This window comes from Argiope bruennichi, chromosome 9, assembly GCF_947563725.1.
Source record: "Argiope bruennichi chromosome 9, qqArgBrue1.1, whole genome shotgun sequence".
NCBI classification, from domain to species: Eukaryota; Metazoa; Arthropoda; class Arachnida; order Araneae; family Araneidae; genus Argiope; species Argiope bruennichi.
In genome coordinates this window covers 12184527-12201255 of record NC_079159.1, presented here as the reverse complement: position 1 = coordinate 12201255, position 16729 = coordinate 12184527, and positions in this window count along the sequence as shown.

The window sequence follows — 16729 nt, the reverse complement described above, 5'->3', positions numbered from 1 at the left end:
CAAAAATAAAATAAAAAAAGATATATTATAGGAAATAGTATTGCAGTTTAGATTTCAATTACGTGTTAATATTATCCATAATTTTAGGAACTCCGATTTTCGAAACAGGCCACTGATTTTATCTTGAGAGAATTTAAATGAAACGAATTGAGAAATTTCCATTAAACTCGGTTTAAATGAAAACTGTTATAATTCATAAAATGATTATAACTTATCCGTTCAGCTGCTCAGACGCCGGATCGGCATCCACTATTCTCAGGCGTCAGAAAAATGAAACGAAATATTACATTTCATTAAAAATGCATATGAGGTAAAGAGAAGTGCTACTAAATTCTGCACTCCTTAAAATGTGTGACCTAGTGTTAAAATTAAAGGCGTCTAGAATAGTTAAGCATGCAAAATAGAAATCTTATAAATATTCATGTAGTTAAATTTATCGCTTCAATACTTTCAGTTTAGGAGCTTTCCTTCCCCTTTTCCTTCCTGATTTTCACCCTCCAACGATTTGCTTTTGGTCAATACTGCCTGCTACATGAGCGAATATGAGATCGTTAAAATTTAACTGTCGAGAATCCAGCCTATTGGAGTGAAATTTCTACTAGTGGAGGTAAAAGTCTTATCTTGACTGCTTAACACTTCAGTACATGCATCCACTTTTTGAACAGCACACAAGTGGGGTCATTTTGAGCCCAAGTTATCAGGCTGTTATTACTCTCTATATTATTGGCTATTTGAATGGAAATAAAATATGGCCAGAGTATATGAATATTTTTTCATGCAAATATCTTCTTGTTCTTGTACATATATCCAAGATTCAATACAAGATATATATCTGCAGTTTGTATATATATATATTTCATGTTTCTTGGAAATGGTTGTAACTATTTGGAATAAGTTTTATATTTAGATAAGGTTTTGCTTCTTAAGTTTTTCTATATAGGTGTCTTTTCTAATAAAAAAATGCGATTTCGCATACAAAAAAAAAATATACCAACTATTAGAGCCTCTTTCAATATGGTTTCATACTGACAAAGTCATATCACACCATTTCGCCAATTTTTGTGGTACTAGCATAGTTGCCGTAGGATGATAAACTACTCATACCTCAAAATTTCATGAGATGGCCGTTATATGACATTATCCGAATACGAATACGTTCGGTTCACATCCAATAGCTACAATGCGATTATCGTGTTAACTAATTCGAATAATATGGCAAACTAAATGCATTCATGATTTTTTTTCTGTTTTAAAAAAAACCTGTTCATATGTAGGTAAGATTAAAAAATATCCATACGTAATTAGTATGTGGTTCATATCTAAATATTAAAAAAAACGATTTTATAAAAAAAAACCCGCCAAGCTAAGCTCCATATCTGTGATACTGCTCTATTTAAGACAATAATGCGGTTTTTAATGTGATACGTCTTTTTTGCGTATCTTTTCTGTATTCATTTCCTTTACCTTCATTTCGTAAATATAAATTATTTAACCCTTCCTAGGGCCGTGGGAAGTATGCTTCCCACCAAATTTTTCAATCTTTGTATGAAATTATGTAGGTTGGCATAAGTTCTGACAATTTTTTTTAGTATGTCAGAAACTTAGATGCTTCAGTTCTTTATCTCAGACAAAATGATGTGTCTTGATTTGTTACTTGATTATTAATTAACCAAATTTATTAATGAATCAAATTAAATGTATCTAATAAGCTAAATGAATCTCTTTTCTTATTCTAATTTCAAGCCTAAAAATATTTTAACATAATATGACTAGAAAAAAAAATGGCTCTTTAAAGGTTTAAAGTACTTTTTCTGCAAGAACAAGATAATCTTTATTTTACATACAGTTTATTTTTGAAATTTTTGTGGAACGGAGTTAAGACATATAATTTTGAAAATTCAAATCTGTATTTTATTTTTAAATGCATACTCCCAAAACATTTTAACGTTTCTTATTAAAAATAAAATGATTTTTTTAAATTAATTTCGAATCAATGCACTCTCATTATAAGAGAATTCATTTTATATAAGGATTTGTTATATTTTCAAATATTTTTTTTATATATATTTTAATATATTCACTTGAAAAAACTGCTTATTCTGTAGTTAAGAGATTGTAAGGAAACTAAAAATGAATTATTTCAAGTTTGAACAAAAAAAAAAAGAAATGCTTTAGCTTTCTTCAGCTAGAATAATTTTCAAAATTTGAATAACAAATATCAAATGTCATTAAAATACACATTATTCAACAATATGAAAAAAAAAAACGTAGCATATCAAAAAACAAACGTAAGGGAAAAAGTTTTAAAAGTTTTTATGAAAGAAATTTAAGAAATTAAAATAAAAAAAAGTGATTTTTTGCCAAAAATCGATTTTTTGAGGTAGTCATTAAAATTTAGTTGTTTTTGCGATACCAACTGCGTGATTTCAATTGAATTCTGTTTCAACATAATTTTCGTGAGGCTCAGAAATGAGGTGCAAATAAAATAAAAGAATGTGAAATATCTTTCTAAACATAATTTATGCTCTTTTAAAATGCTGAAATAGTATTTGTAATTGCCCCTGTGGAGTTGAAAAGGATGACTTGAAGCTATTTAATTGATCTATTAGTGTCTCGAGATACCAATAGCTTATACATAAGAACAGTTTTAATCAATATCATTTGTAAGCAAAATTATTGCAGTCATTTCTGTATTATCTATTTGTTCAGTAAGATAGCCAAATACACAACAACAAATTAAAATGTTAATTTCAAACCTTTATATAATTTTGAAACGAATGATAACGAAATACATTTGCATTGTTCGAAGTATAACATTGCATGATATTATTACTCAAAGGAAGAAACCTATTAAGGAAAAAATGCAGATACATAATGCTAATCGTAATAATAATAGTATTATATACATGTATAAACATTTAATTAGTACCATATATTATGAATTTAAATTTTGAATTACTAAACATTTGCAGTCAAGATTGTGATATCAAAAGATTTTTATGAATAATACTTCAATAGGTATAATCATATTTTGTCAAAAATAAAATAAAAATTGGCCGCATGTATTCTGTGAAATTTAATAAACTATTTGACTACCATATTCATCTGCATTGTGGTTTTAATTCTCATTAAAGATGAAATATATGGAGTTATATCACGCCGTTATAAGAATAATAGTATGCATTTAAAAATATCCAAGCCTAAGTGCCTTAAGAACATTATATTATTCATAACGTATATTTAGACAAGAATGTTATGAATCGGGGCTATATTTCCATCAAAGATAGACTAAGAATGTGATTCTGTTTGAAGGTTAGAAGGTTTTAAGACTCTGAATTCGTGATGGTTGAATTGATACATGATAGTTGAAATTGATATGTCCCTGATGAATTTTCTTTTACGCTGTCTTAATCTTATCGTATCTCGGCATGATAGGCTTAGAAAGAAGCAGGCCTGCAGAAGATAACTTATTTCGGTAGACTATTAAATAAACTTTAAGTTTAAAAAATGCATCTGGATGATTAAGTAAGACAAATTATACATGCTATTCCCTCTAATTGTGACCAAAGACTAATTTATAAAACACTAGAGATAGATATATGCATCCAGTTGGAAAAAGTGTTCTAAATGGATTAAAATATTCTAAGGTGTTTCAAGCAGTAAATGCATTGCCAAAACATACAAAAATTTAGAATTCTATATATTTTTTCAAAACCTAATCTAAGGCCGCGATGGCCTGGTGGTAAGGTCTCGGCTTGTGAGCCGTTAAGTGTCAGGTTCGAGACCCAATTCCACCGAAGAACCGTCGTGTAAAGGGGTATGTTGCACGTTAAATCCATCATGCCAAACGCCCTCCCGCTGATGTGGAGAGGGGTGAGTGCTAGCTCAGGTGTCGTCCTCGTCATCTGACCACACTTCAATATGGCGAGGTCCGTCCTAAAATAGCCCTAGTGTTGCTTTACAATGGGACGTTAATATAACTAAACTAAACTAAGCGAGTAATTCCTATTCACCATATTCGTCAGTAAAATTTTCTTAATAGAATAATATAATGCTTTCTTATTCCAATAAATCTGGATGAGTTTTGAATATGACTATTTTAAGCCATTTTAATGGTTGTTTTGGAATTTTCTAATGAATGCATGGTATTTCATCAAAGTAGCTGTTGAGTGACCGAAAATAATAATTATAAAAGACACCAAACCATCATATCTCAGTCAGTTTTAGTCGTAGAAGACTAGAATTTTATTTAATGCCAGATATTAGTGTTTCAGAAATATTTTAATATGTACAATTAATAATGTACAATTAATATGTACAATTAATATGTCCGAAGCACCATGTAAAGAAATTATTTCCATAATTTTCCAGAAATTTATTAATTGATTCAAATCACAAAATTCAGAACTTCTTTTTTTTCCTTATCTAGTATAATGCCTTTATCTAACGTTTCAATTTTTCATAATCAATTTTGGCTTAACTGTCTATTGAATCACGATTAGAATGGACAATTTGTTTATCGAAGAAGTAATTATGAGACACTGATTTTGAAAAATTTTCCTTCTTACTATCTTGAAATGAAATAATTTTTTCATATTACGTTGAATAATTGAAATAGCTTTCTAAACTTTATTCAAATACGATCTCGGATAAATTGCATCTAACAAAGCAGAAATTCTACAACAATTTATTGAGAATCTCGATGACTCGATTACGATTAATCGCTATCAAATTCCTTCTAAAACGAATAAAAAATGTTCAAGAAGAAGAAAAAAAATACAATCAAAGTATCAGGGTGAGAATTGAATTTAGTGTAGAATGTATCAGAAAAAAAGTATTAGGAAATGAAAAGAAGAAATCCAATAACGTTTCATTCCAACAAAAGCAATTTTCTTTAAATCAAAATAAATGATTTTTTTCTTCTTATAACATTTATCAAAGGATATGCTGCTATTACTTCTGTAGAAAACAATTTTACCGGATATGACGCAAAGACTTTAAGTAAAAATAATAACACACTTAATTAATTTCGTTGGATGCAAGATTTTAATCTACGTCTTAATTAGAATTTATATGCATACGAAATTACTTTTTTTACAGTGTGGTATGAATACATACCGATGACTGAAACTGATACTTTTTTTAAACAGTTCTTACATTTCACAATTATAAAATTGGTTTTGAATTGATAGTCAATAAAAGTAACACGAAATATAATGCTAATTAATGGATTTGAAAACCAATGTTTAAAAAAATTAAAATAGATTCAAATCTTTGCTTAGAAACGTAATTGTAGTAGAATTAATTATTTTATATTTATGTAATTTCTAAATATTTACACTCAGTTATAAAACATATTACAAGCGCATGCGAATTAAAATTCGTTTATCATTGTTTTACATACTTACCGATTATACTAAAATGTATTTTTAGAAAATTTTAATTACTCAGAAATATTATGGAAATAAAATTGGCATCAATGAAGAACTAAATATTTAAAACATAGCCCTGTGTAAGAAAAGTAATGTCCTGTAAAGTCTTTTTTCAAATTAAAATATAATTTATAAATCGTTACAAACATGTGTTTCTAACTGGAAAAAATCATTTAAATGGCGTAAAGAATATAATTTTATGTTATTTAAGTCAGTAAATGTAATTTCGAAAAACTCTTGGTGCCAGAATTCCTATAAATGTAAAATGTTTCCGAATGTTTGTTAACAAAACTGGCAGATTTAAATTTCATAATTTTAGTCCAATTAATATGCATTGAGTGTTACTATGCATAGATTGGTAGATATTTATTTAAGTGCCAGTTGAAATGTTTTAAAATAGTTTAAAATAATGATAATGAAAAGTTCTTAACTATACTACTTTAACCGCATGTACATGATTTTTTTTTTTTAGTTTAACATATTTAAAAGTTAAGAATTTGTTTCAAAAAAGGAACGATAACTTCCGAGAAAATGTATGATATCTAGACATCGAAGTTTTTCCAGATAAACAAACAACACATAATATAATTCTTTACGATATTTAAAGCATTTTTCTAGTGGAAGTATGTGTCTAACTTTAGTAGTTTAAAAATTAGTTATAGAATCTTGATTATAGAATATCTTTTATAAATAATCAATCATTTTACTATAAAATCCACAATTCCTATTGAAATTGCATTTAGTTATACTCAATTTATTGCCGATATTTTAAAGATTCCTTTTGAGACTCTTTCGTATTTCTGAGCGTTTTTCCTTAAATATTTATCTAAAAAAATTCTTTTCGGTTATTTTTTCCCTGTTTAGTGGCATCAATTTGTAATCAGAAACAATGAAAGCGAAAGTATAAATAACTTATAATGAGAAAAAAACTCTAACCCAGTGAAAAATGTAATAAATATGAATATACAGAAAAGAATCAAATACAATACAATACAAGTCCTTCAATAGAAGGAATTGTATTGTATTGTATTTGTCTAAAGCAACAAAGCATGAGCTTTGTTGCTTTAGACATGAAAACTCATTACATTTTCTCATTTTTTAATACTTTAATTAAACATTTAGTTTGGCACAATTTGTTCAAAGGCTGATCTAGTTCAGATCCAACTCCATTTTCGTCGAAATCAGTGAGAAGCTCTTAACATTTGGGGCTCAGCAATCAACAGAGAAACACTTCAACACAATCAACAGAGAAAAACCTATCTGTATTCACCATGGGCTGTTTTGTCTTGCATTAATGAAGATTGATTTATCGCATAGAACAAATGGAAAAAAACCCCTAAGGATATATAAAGGATGCAGGAAAGTGAATTCATTGGATAAAAGGATATAATTCTTTTACAAGGAGACTTATACAAAGCCATTTGACTAATCAATGTTTGCGTTTTCTCGGTTAGAAAGGTTGATATCAAAATGTACAGAATACCTGCTATTTTTGAAACTCAAATACCTGCTATTTTTGCTAATTCTACACTGTCAGACTTCTTATTCCTATTGGAAAATTGCCTTCATTGACATAAATAACTGTTGATTTTTGTCTTATTTAATTTCAATAAGTAAATAGAAATTGAAAAATTCTAAGAAAGTGTAAATTTTAATACATTCTGCCTGTCTCTTTTTTAATATTTAGAATAGCATTTTTCATATAATAATATTTTAAACAAAAAGAGAACCATATGGCCTGTTAGAAATTCAAATCCCAATTGAAATAAAGAGAAGTTTATAAAGTTAGTGTAATGCATGTTAAGTCCATCTTGATCAAATGTCCTCCTGCTTGAGCGGCAAGCAAGTTTTAAAATGAAGATGTCGTCCACGTAGTCTGATCTCGGTTCTAAATTGCGATACTAGTATCAAAATGCCCCCCATGTTACTTCAAAATGGAGTGTAAATAAATCTAAATTAATTTCATGAAATAAATATATTTATGCTTTTGATTCAGATATAGATTTAAATAATTTAAAAGCATAAAATTAAAATCAAATTTATTTTTTAGTAATTTTTAGCTTATTATAATATGCAGCATTGTTTAAAAGCTTTCATTTCAGAAATAATTGACACTTTTTAGTATACATCATCATATATCCCAAAGAAGATTTCTAACTATTTTTTTTTCTTTTTATCGTGTACCAGGAGACTCCCTTTTAATTGTATTCAGAAAATAAAAGTTGCCCAGCTTTATCAAACTGAGGAAATCTCCCAACAGCGGAAGGTAATTTCCCGTTTTACTATTCGTTGATACTGAAAGCTATCTAATTTTTCACCGGTTAAGTGCTTTTCGATAATTAGTTGTCTCTCCTTTCACCTGCATTCCGCATATAAACTACTGCACGAATAAAGCGTGGCGACGGACACTTTATAATTCCGCTTTTTTGTAGGTAGGAGAAAGGGTTATTTGCAATGTGTTTCTTGCCCTGATGCTTTGCAAGTTTTGAAATAAGGGTAATCTAATTTATCTTTGTTTGTAAAACTTACATTCTTTTTTTATTGCCAATTTAGTAGCGCCTCTGTAATTACCATGTGAGGATTAGTGAAATGAATCTATGCTCCCGTTCTAAAATCCTCTTATGAATCAAGATATCATTAAAAATTTTTTTGATGAATATAAAAAAATTCTTTTCAGATATATGAATCAAATCTTTGTATTATGCCCAGTTATATTTTCTTACTATTGAATTAAAAGACTCAAATTATCATTTAATGAGTAACTCTTTTTCATAATATAAATAATCAGAATTGATATTACCAATTTTTTTAAATAATTGACTTAAAAATCCTGTCCATGTTGATTTCTAGAAAACAAATTACAATAAGAATTGACAAATGTATAACATGACAATATCGGCTTTATTCTAAATATCGTGAAACAATATAGTCGATTTTTCAAGTATCGAATTAGAAGCGATTTTAAAGCTGTATTTTTGAATTCTAATCAACGAAAAAATGATACGTTTATTCTTAAGTTACGTTAATTTTGTACTGGATGTGATTGTTAGCTACTACTACAAACAATGTTCTTTCTTTTTCAATGCAGAATAACATGAAAAACACTTTAAAGAAATTACACTATTCGTTTTGAGTTTGCTCATTAGGGCTAAATATTTAGAAAGCCTTGAGAAATCCGGATTTCTTTTTAATATAATTAATATAATTGTGTGCAGTATGTTATTAAATGAAATACTGTAAACAAAATATGAACCAACTTTTACTGAGAAAAGGGAATTTAATTTTCCGCTGACGTAATATTTCCATCTTTTATGAATAAATAAAAGTTAAAATGCAAAAAAGAACAAAGTAGGACTAGAGTATTAGCATAATTCGTGAGGCTGGTGGGAGACATGTCTGTCACATGATACCAGTGAAAGAAACTGGCTGCCATTTGCGAATGCAGTAGATATGTATACCAATGAACAGGAATCGATTGATTATGATGTCTCAGCAACTAATGCATTGAGGAAAATGATGTTTACTGCAACATAGAATTTACCATTAAGCATCCATTGAAAATTACATGCTTATTACATGCTTACTTCATTTTAATGAGTCACTACTAACTAAGCGAATTCTTGGGCGAAGTGAAAACAAGCGCCAATTTGAAAACTTAGCAACTGCTTAGTAGTGAAAAAAATCAATTATAATTTTAAAGCAATTGAGTTAAAAATTAAAGTACTTTTTAGACACTAATAGTACCTTATAAATACTGCCAATATTTGAACTTTCTTACCGAAATAAGCATATCAAAAAATTATATTTCTAATCTGTATTAGGCTTTTCAAATCATAATATTTATAAAATCGAAAGTTAAGAAGAACATTTATTTTTTAAGAAGAATATTCATTACGGATATCCTACAAACGGTCAAAGAGGAAAACTATTAAAATGTTACCTGAAAAACGATTAAATGTACCGAGGAAAACGATTAAAATGTTACCTGACACGTCAGTCACCTGCAATTCAAATTTGTTTTTTAATTAGATGCCGCCTTCATTACAACAGTTAAAATATGGCAAAGAAAGGTTTTATATTTCAATAAAAGGTCCAGTTTATAAATGTGAGTCGTAGCAGCGAAAGTGTTAAACAGAGCTTCTTGTTAATATTTTGGATTAAAACATATCGAAAATGCGATTTCAGACATGTAGCTTACACGCTATCCATGGAGTGATACCTGAACTGCACAGCTACATGCCAAATATCATAAATTAAAAACAAACTTCTGCATGGATATTTATAGAATAAAACAGCAGCTACGGTTAAATTCTTAAATAAGACACTTCCCATACGTGACTTTGCCCCTTTTGAGAATTCTTGAAATGCTGGAAACGCTTTTATTTCAATGAATTTCATTCCGAAATAAAAATGATTTCTAAGAGGTTTTTTTCTTTGAAAACTGAAATTTAATATTTACTAAAATGAAAGAAAAAAATTCCCCAGATTTGCAATAATTATCGATGTAGTCATTTCTCTGCACATAAAGGGGAGTTATTGAACTTAATTCATCGCTTTTATTAGACAGGTATCTCGTAACTTGAATTATGTGTTAAATTAAGACTATAAAATACAAGAGTTATGTTGTTATGTTGCGAAGAGATGTAAATGTTATGCATGCAATTCTTCTTTAGTGTGAAAATTACGTGACTGCGGTTAAGGAACTCTTATTTTTATTCAGACTAAATCAATTAAATAATTCAAAAAATACAAATAGTTCTAAATATTAAAATGTAAGAAATAAAATATGCTATTATATTCTCAAATTATGATTGTGTTTCGTTGTCTTTTATTATAAATGCTTTTTTCAAACTAATTTAAAAATTATGTTTATATTTATGATGGTTAAAAATTATGTTTGTATTTATGATGGTTAAAAATTACGTTTATATTTATGATGGTAAAAGATTATGTTTATATTTATATTATCTAAAATTGAGCCACAAATGTTTGCATCAATTTGACTGTTAAATAATGGGATAGTAATAAATGATTATATTATCTCATCCCAATAAATTGTTACTATCACTAATATTCCTTATAAATTGGAAATTGAACAGACTTAAACAATCATACTAGTTTTCTGTAGCTATAATATTCAGCTTGATCATTCGTTGATGAATTCAGACGTCGCGCTCTTTCCTCGGTTTTCCTTTTTGCTTATCGTAGCTACTTCGTAGTTTAATTGAAGGCCTCACATGCCACAATGGGACAATGGCAATTAATAGTCCCGATGAGATAACGATGTATGACTCTCTGAAGCAGTCTTGACCTTATATTGTGCACAATAATTGACCTAGCGTGAACCCTGCTTCATTCAACTCCACATAAACAGACACACTGTAAGATAAGACCCTTAACCACTGAAGGGAGATTAGCAAAGTATACAGAGATTGAAGTAATGTCATTTATTTTGAACATATAGAAGACTTAGGGCATTTTTAAGGACGCAGACTTAAAGACACTTACAAGTGCATAGCTAAAAGTACATAGATCGTATCTTAATGGATTTCCTGACTGTGAATCATGGGGTACATATAGCGTCAAGCTTTGACGTATTTCATCATAACTGCATTTTACTTGACGTTACCACAGTTGCTCCTGATTGGTCCGACCTATAATAATAATAAAGATAAATGCGTTTTTGATGGTTTGCGCCCTACAAGTCAAACCGTTTGAACTACAGTTACCAAATTTGATATATATGTATTTTGGAGTGCCAAAATGTACAACTGGGAAACATTTAGTCGGAAATTGTAATCAGAATTCTAATTCAATAAAAAATAAACACATTTTTGCGTTTTTTTTATTATAATATCAGGAAATATTATAGTTCAAAATAATTACATCATCTTAAAATTCAAAATATTACTGAATGGAGTTATCTACCATGAGCTCAGCTCGATAATTTGATACTCAACATGCTCAGGCATTATACTGACTATATATCATCGTATGGGAGACATATAATGTATTATCATACCAAGCAGGTAAAGTTGATTTTTTGTAAGAAAGATATTCTTTGTAATTGCTCCAGAGAGCAATAATCACAGTTTTTATGAATAGTATCATACACATACAATATTTTTTTTTGTTTAATAAATGGGCTTTATGAATAAGTGATGTTTGTGCTATTTTTGAACCTTTATTTGCTGAAGCTGGCATTATTCTTAGTTTATCGGCATCAGTGTAAATCTTTTGAAAGTAAGACTGAAAACTGAATATTTTGATGAAGCAGATAAATTTTTTAATGAATATTTTTTGAGGTATAGCATATATTAAATAAAAATATTGTGTTCTGCATATAAGACTTTATTGATGGATGATTCTGTTTTCTATACATCAATTTAAAGAAATTCAGCAAAAGTTGTTTTTTTTAATTGATGTTTAACTATTCACGTCTCAAATCAAAGTTCAAATTGTATGGGAGCTCATTGAAAATAAGAGATATACATGTGTGTTGTGATTTATGGCTCTTAGGGCTAAGAATAAGACTTAACTACTCATACGTCACAATCCTTTTTACGGAGGCGGACATCATTGATACATTTCGTTCACTCAACCACAGATTTCAGAGAACGACCACCTCTGAACCAGTATCCCATTAGTATTACTCCCGATATAGAGGACTTTGTCACCACGACGGATTTATGCGTGTGCCAGCCACCACACACTCGGAGAGTCTTCGGCCGGTGTGATTCAAGCTCGCAACCCAAAGGATGCGAATCCCATGCCCTACCAATCAGGCTATCCCGCACCCCAGAGATACACCTAGTACAATGAACAGAACGGCATGAGATTTCTATCATAAAGTATAAGTTGCATAACTCTCGAAATTTGAAGATTAAAATATTTTGCTGAAAAAGATATTTAAAGCCCATGTAACATAAAATATTTTATTAAACATTTTAACAGATATTATATCCCGGTGAATCAGCTAGTCGACAAAGGTGATTAGCATGAAATAAAAATAAAGTAAGCAGCCTATTATTTCACGCAAATATATTTTCTTAATTGTATTTTTCTTTTGTATAGATATTTTTCCTTAATTGTATATATTTGCATGTGATATTCATCACTAGATGCTCTAAGTTTTTATGTTGATAAATTTTCTAATATTAAGAAAAGTCTCCTGAAATCATTTTGTTTCTCGGTTTTACGCATCACTTACTATCTGCGATCAAGTTTATTCCGAGTGTTTCACTAGTCACTGAAGAGGAAGGAAAGAATAGTACACAAGCTGTGAATGTGATATTTCTTTAACATGATTCGTAAAAATTCTTCTCGATACTTTTCCTTTCCCACTCATGCAGTTATCTGTCTTAATGCTCGAACAGTTACATCTTGAGATAGAAATGATACATATGCAGTTCTCAACTCAAGCTTGGTAAGATAGCATGAACTGTTGTGAAATAATTCGCTCATTTTTTCTTGCTGTTATTCCAGCTGTCATTCCGTCTGAGAAAAATGTGTGCGTATATTTCGCAACAGATGCTATTGTAAATGTTTGTGTGTAATCAATTTTCATCTTTTGATGTGGATTTATCATTTGATCTATTGAAATGTTCAGTTAAAGATAGGAATTTAAAACTGGAAAATATTTAATATCATCTTCGTCATTTTTCTATTGGAGTGTTTTTGAAAATAAAAAAATAATTAATCAGTGTTAGGTTTGCATGCATGTAATGTAACAATAAGTATTTTGTTATTTTAAAGTTATTATATAGAAAATTGATTTTGATCTTGATGATGATCGATTTCAAGCTTTTTAGTTAAGGATAAAAAAAATCAATTTATTACAATCTGCTAAGAAAAAAAGATAAATTTTCACCAATATCTTATATAATTCATCGTTAAATTTAGAGCAGTATTCATTTAAGAAACAAAACTAATTATTCTGAAAAATTCTAGTATTTCTTTAAAAATTTAATTGGATTTCCAATCATTCCATTAACTCTTTGAATCCTAAGCCAGCCTAATCGGACCGTGAATGTTTTATACTAATAGACCGTTTTTGAGCCGAATTCTGTTTCAAAGTTGGTGTTCAGAGTATAAAGCAAGTTATCACTTAGGATGACCTCGTTTGAGAAACAAATTTCCCCCGAAACGATTTTTTAGTACAGAATTTGAGTGTCCGAGTCAGTGGTGAGAGGGTTTTAAGAATAATGAAACCCAATAAGTATATTATACAGTATTTAAATAAATTACTATAATAAATCTAATGAATTATCCTATCCTATTTTTTTTCTGGAATTTGGTCTTGAAATTTGTAAAACTATGTTCAAACAGAATGATGGGAATCAAAATAAGTTTTTCGAAATATGTGGAAAAAAATAGCAAACACAAAAAAAGTTACAAAATTGTATTATTATTCATTACAGAAAGTATTCTTTGTTTGAAAGTGAATGAATTTACAAAAATGAGATTTAAATAAAATTAAATTAACATCTACATCACAAATTTCTATACCCTTGGGCGCAAAATTTTTTGAAGTCATTGAATCAATCCATATTTATTTACTAATAATTTTATTCGAAAATGTGATTTTTGAATAAAATTCCGACAGTTATTTTAACTCTTGAATAGTTATATTCATGGCATGTCAGTAGTTATCTGTAGTCCTAAAATCTATCACAACTTATTTATAGATGATATTAAACATAATTGTTTGCTTTTCGCTAATGGTATGTATCTTAATAAAAGAGAAAAATTCAATCTGGCTCCTGAAGTTATTAATATTAGTTTTTCTTCCAACTTTCCATACTTTGTAAAAATTAAAGCATATTATCACAAGTTGGTTTTAACTTATTTATTTACATTAATACCCAGGTTTGGAAAAAATAGAGCTATTTTGGACTTGATATCGTTAGTATGAAGTAAGGTAAGATGAGAAAGAGTCTAAATCTGCAGCTTTTTCCAAATTTCAACACCAGGCATTTGGGAGTACTTTTAATCCACGAAGTCAGTTTTATCGTTCATAATATCGTTCAAGTTAAAAAAAGTTATGAGCCTAATGTATTTATGGGTGATTTAAACTCTTTGCCATCATTTTGAGCACTGATAATTGATTTTATGTTTATTGAAGCTCAGTGCTTAAAATAAACTTTTATAAAATCCATGGAGCACTTACTTGAAAACCTACTTTAGTAGGCATTAGAAACGGTATGATAACATATTAAAAATGCTTCAAACCTTTAAAAAAATGTAATGATTTTGATTTATTATAATAAAAATCTCTCAGCCTGTTAAAACTAAAAAATATATATATTTTGCTCATTAACATAACTATTAAATAATAATGGAATTTTGTTATAATGTAATGTTGCATGCAAAGAAATACAATTACAAACTGTTACAAAACGTACTTCGATGTCAGAGAAATTTTTTTAGATGTAATTAAATGGAACATATCCAACATGACATGATAACAATAAATATCTAAAAAACTGAAAAAATACTAATTTGAGATTTTAATTTTAAAAGCTATTTTTAAATTAAACTTAACTATAGCACTTTTTAAACCAGTAATTTGTAATTAAAACAGAAACAAACAACTAAATAATGGAAAAAGGATCCTCCAAGCTAACTGTGGAACACTAATTAACGATAATGAACAAAAGTATGAAGGATAAAAAGTCGCTTTATTTTAACTCTATACTTATAAAAAAAACATGTGCATTTTCACATTTTATTATTGTTTGTAGGTTATTACTTCTGCTTTTGGAGATAATTGTCATTTTTGTTTCAAATATTTTATTTAAATTCACATTTGAAATATTATAATTAATGCAATTATTTTTCAAAAAAATAACAGACAATTACAATTCATGTTTATCACATTTAAAATAATCTTTAAGAAAATCAAAAAGTCTTAATTTTTGATTAATTAAATTCATTTAACAGATTATGTCAATCCTTTAATGAAAGAAGAAAATTTAAAATATCTTTTATTTTAATAAAATAAAAAAAAAATATTGCTTTTAATATTTGATTTCCTGACTTGTTAAAACAGCAAAGTGCTTGATTTCTGAATGATCTATTATTTAATAAAAGAATTACTGAAAATATTTAAAAAGAGAAGAATTATGACTTATTTGTGTTTGCACGATATGAAATATAAAAAAAAATATCTAAAATTTTCAGTTGCTAGTATTTATTATATTTTGAACAAAGAAAGAAACAAATAATTTATTAATGTGCATTTTTCATTGAACTTTAACTCTAAACAAAAAAAGTTAATTAAAAAGAATGCTTAAAAATAAATTTTTATTACTGCATTATAAAGGTGAAAATTACTTTCATCTTTTTAGTTTTCTGTTTGTAATTTATTGTTATAAATCTTACGAAATGAGATATATTTTTTCTTTGGATTCAAAACTAAATTGTACTACAGTACATAAAAATGCTATGGTAAAATTACATCTAAATTCATTGAATAAAATATGATTAAATTCTTAAAATATAAAGAAAGATTTTTATCTACCACAGCAAGTGGGCTTAACACTTTCTTAACAGAAAATCGATTGCAAAATTCAGCCTTTACAAACATGAAGAAGATTCAATTAAATAAAAGTTGTGTGAAAAATTATTTACAGATATATTCAACATGGACTTTTCTACTCATATAAAATGAAACTATATATAATTTTAATCTTTTTTACTTATTGGCATTTACTATAAATTCCGGATGTTTGGAAAGTTTCGACATGCATTTAATTAATGTATACTTATATGCAATTTACCACTCCATCACATTATAAAAGCTTTTATTTGTATTCGTCTATTGTCTATTTCATTCGTCTATTTTGTTTTCTTCAACTAACAATAGTTTTTTTTTCGGAAGTTATAGTCAATAATGAAAATAAAAATGACAACAAAAATGGCATGGCGAATCAAATCTATTTTGATTTTTTAAAATATTCTAACAGCAACTTTTTTTTCAAAAAGAATTCTAAGTTATCATAGAAAAAAAAAATATTCTGAAATAGTGATGAAACGTCAACATTAAAGATAATTATGAAATTTTAAGAAAATATTTTATTTAAATTTATAGGAACGTTTCGCTCTAAATACTTAATGCAAATAATGTTTGACTCATTATATATATATAGGTGGGGGGGGGGGAATAAGCCTTGTTATATTTTGGTTGTATATTATTATTTATTCTGTTGTATTTTAGAATATATTTGTCTAAACTCATATTTCATACTAACTAACAATTAATCAAAAATAAAATAAAGTTTACTAGTTTAATACGT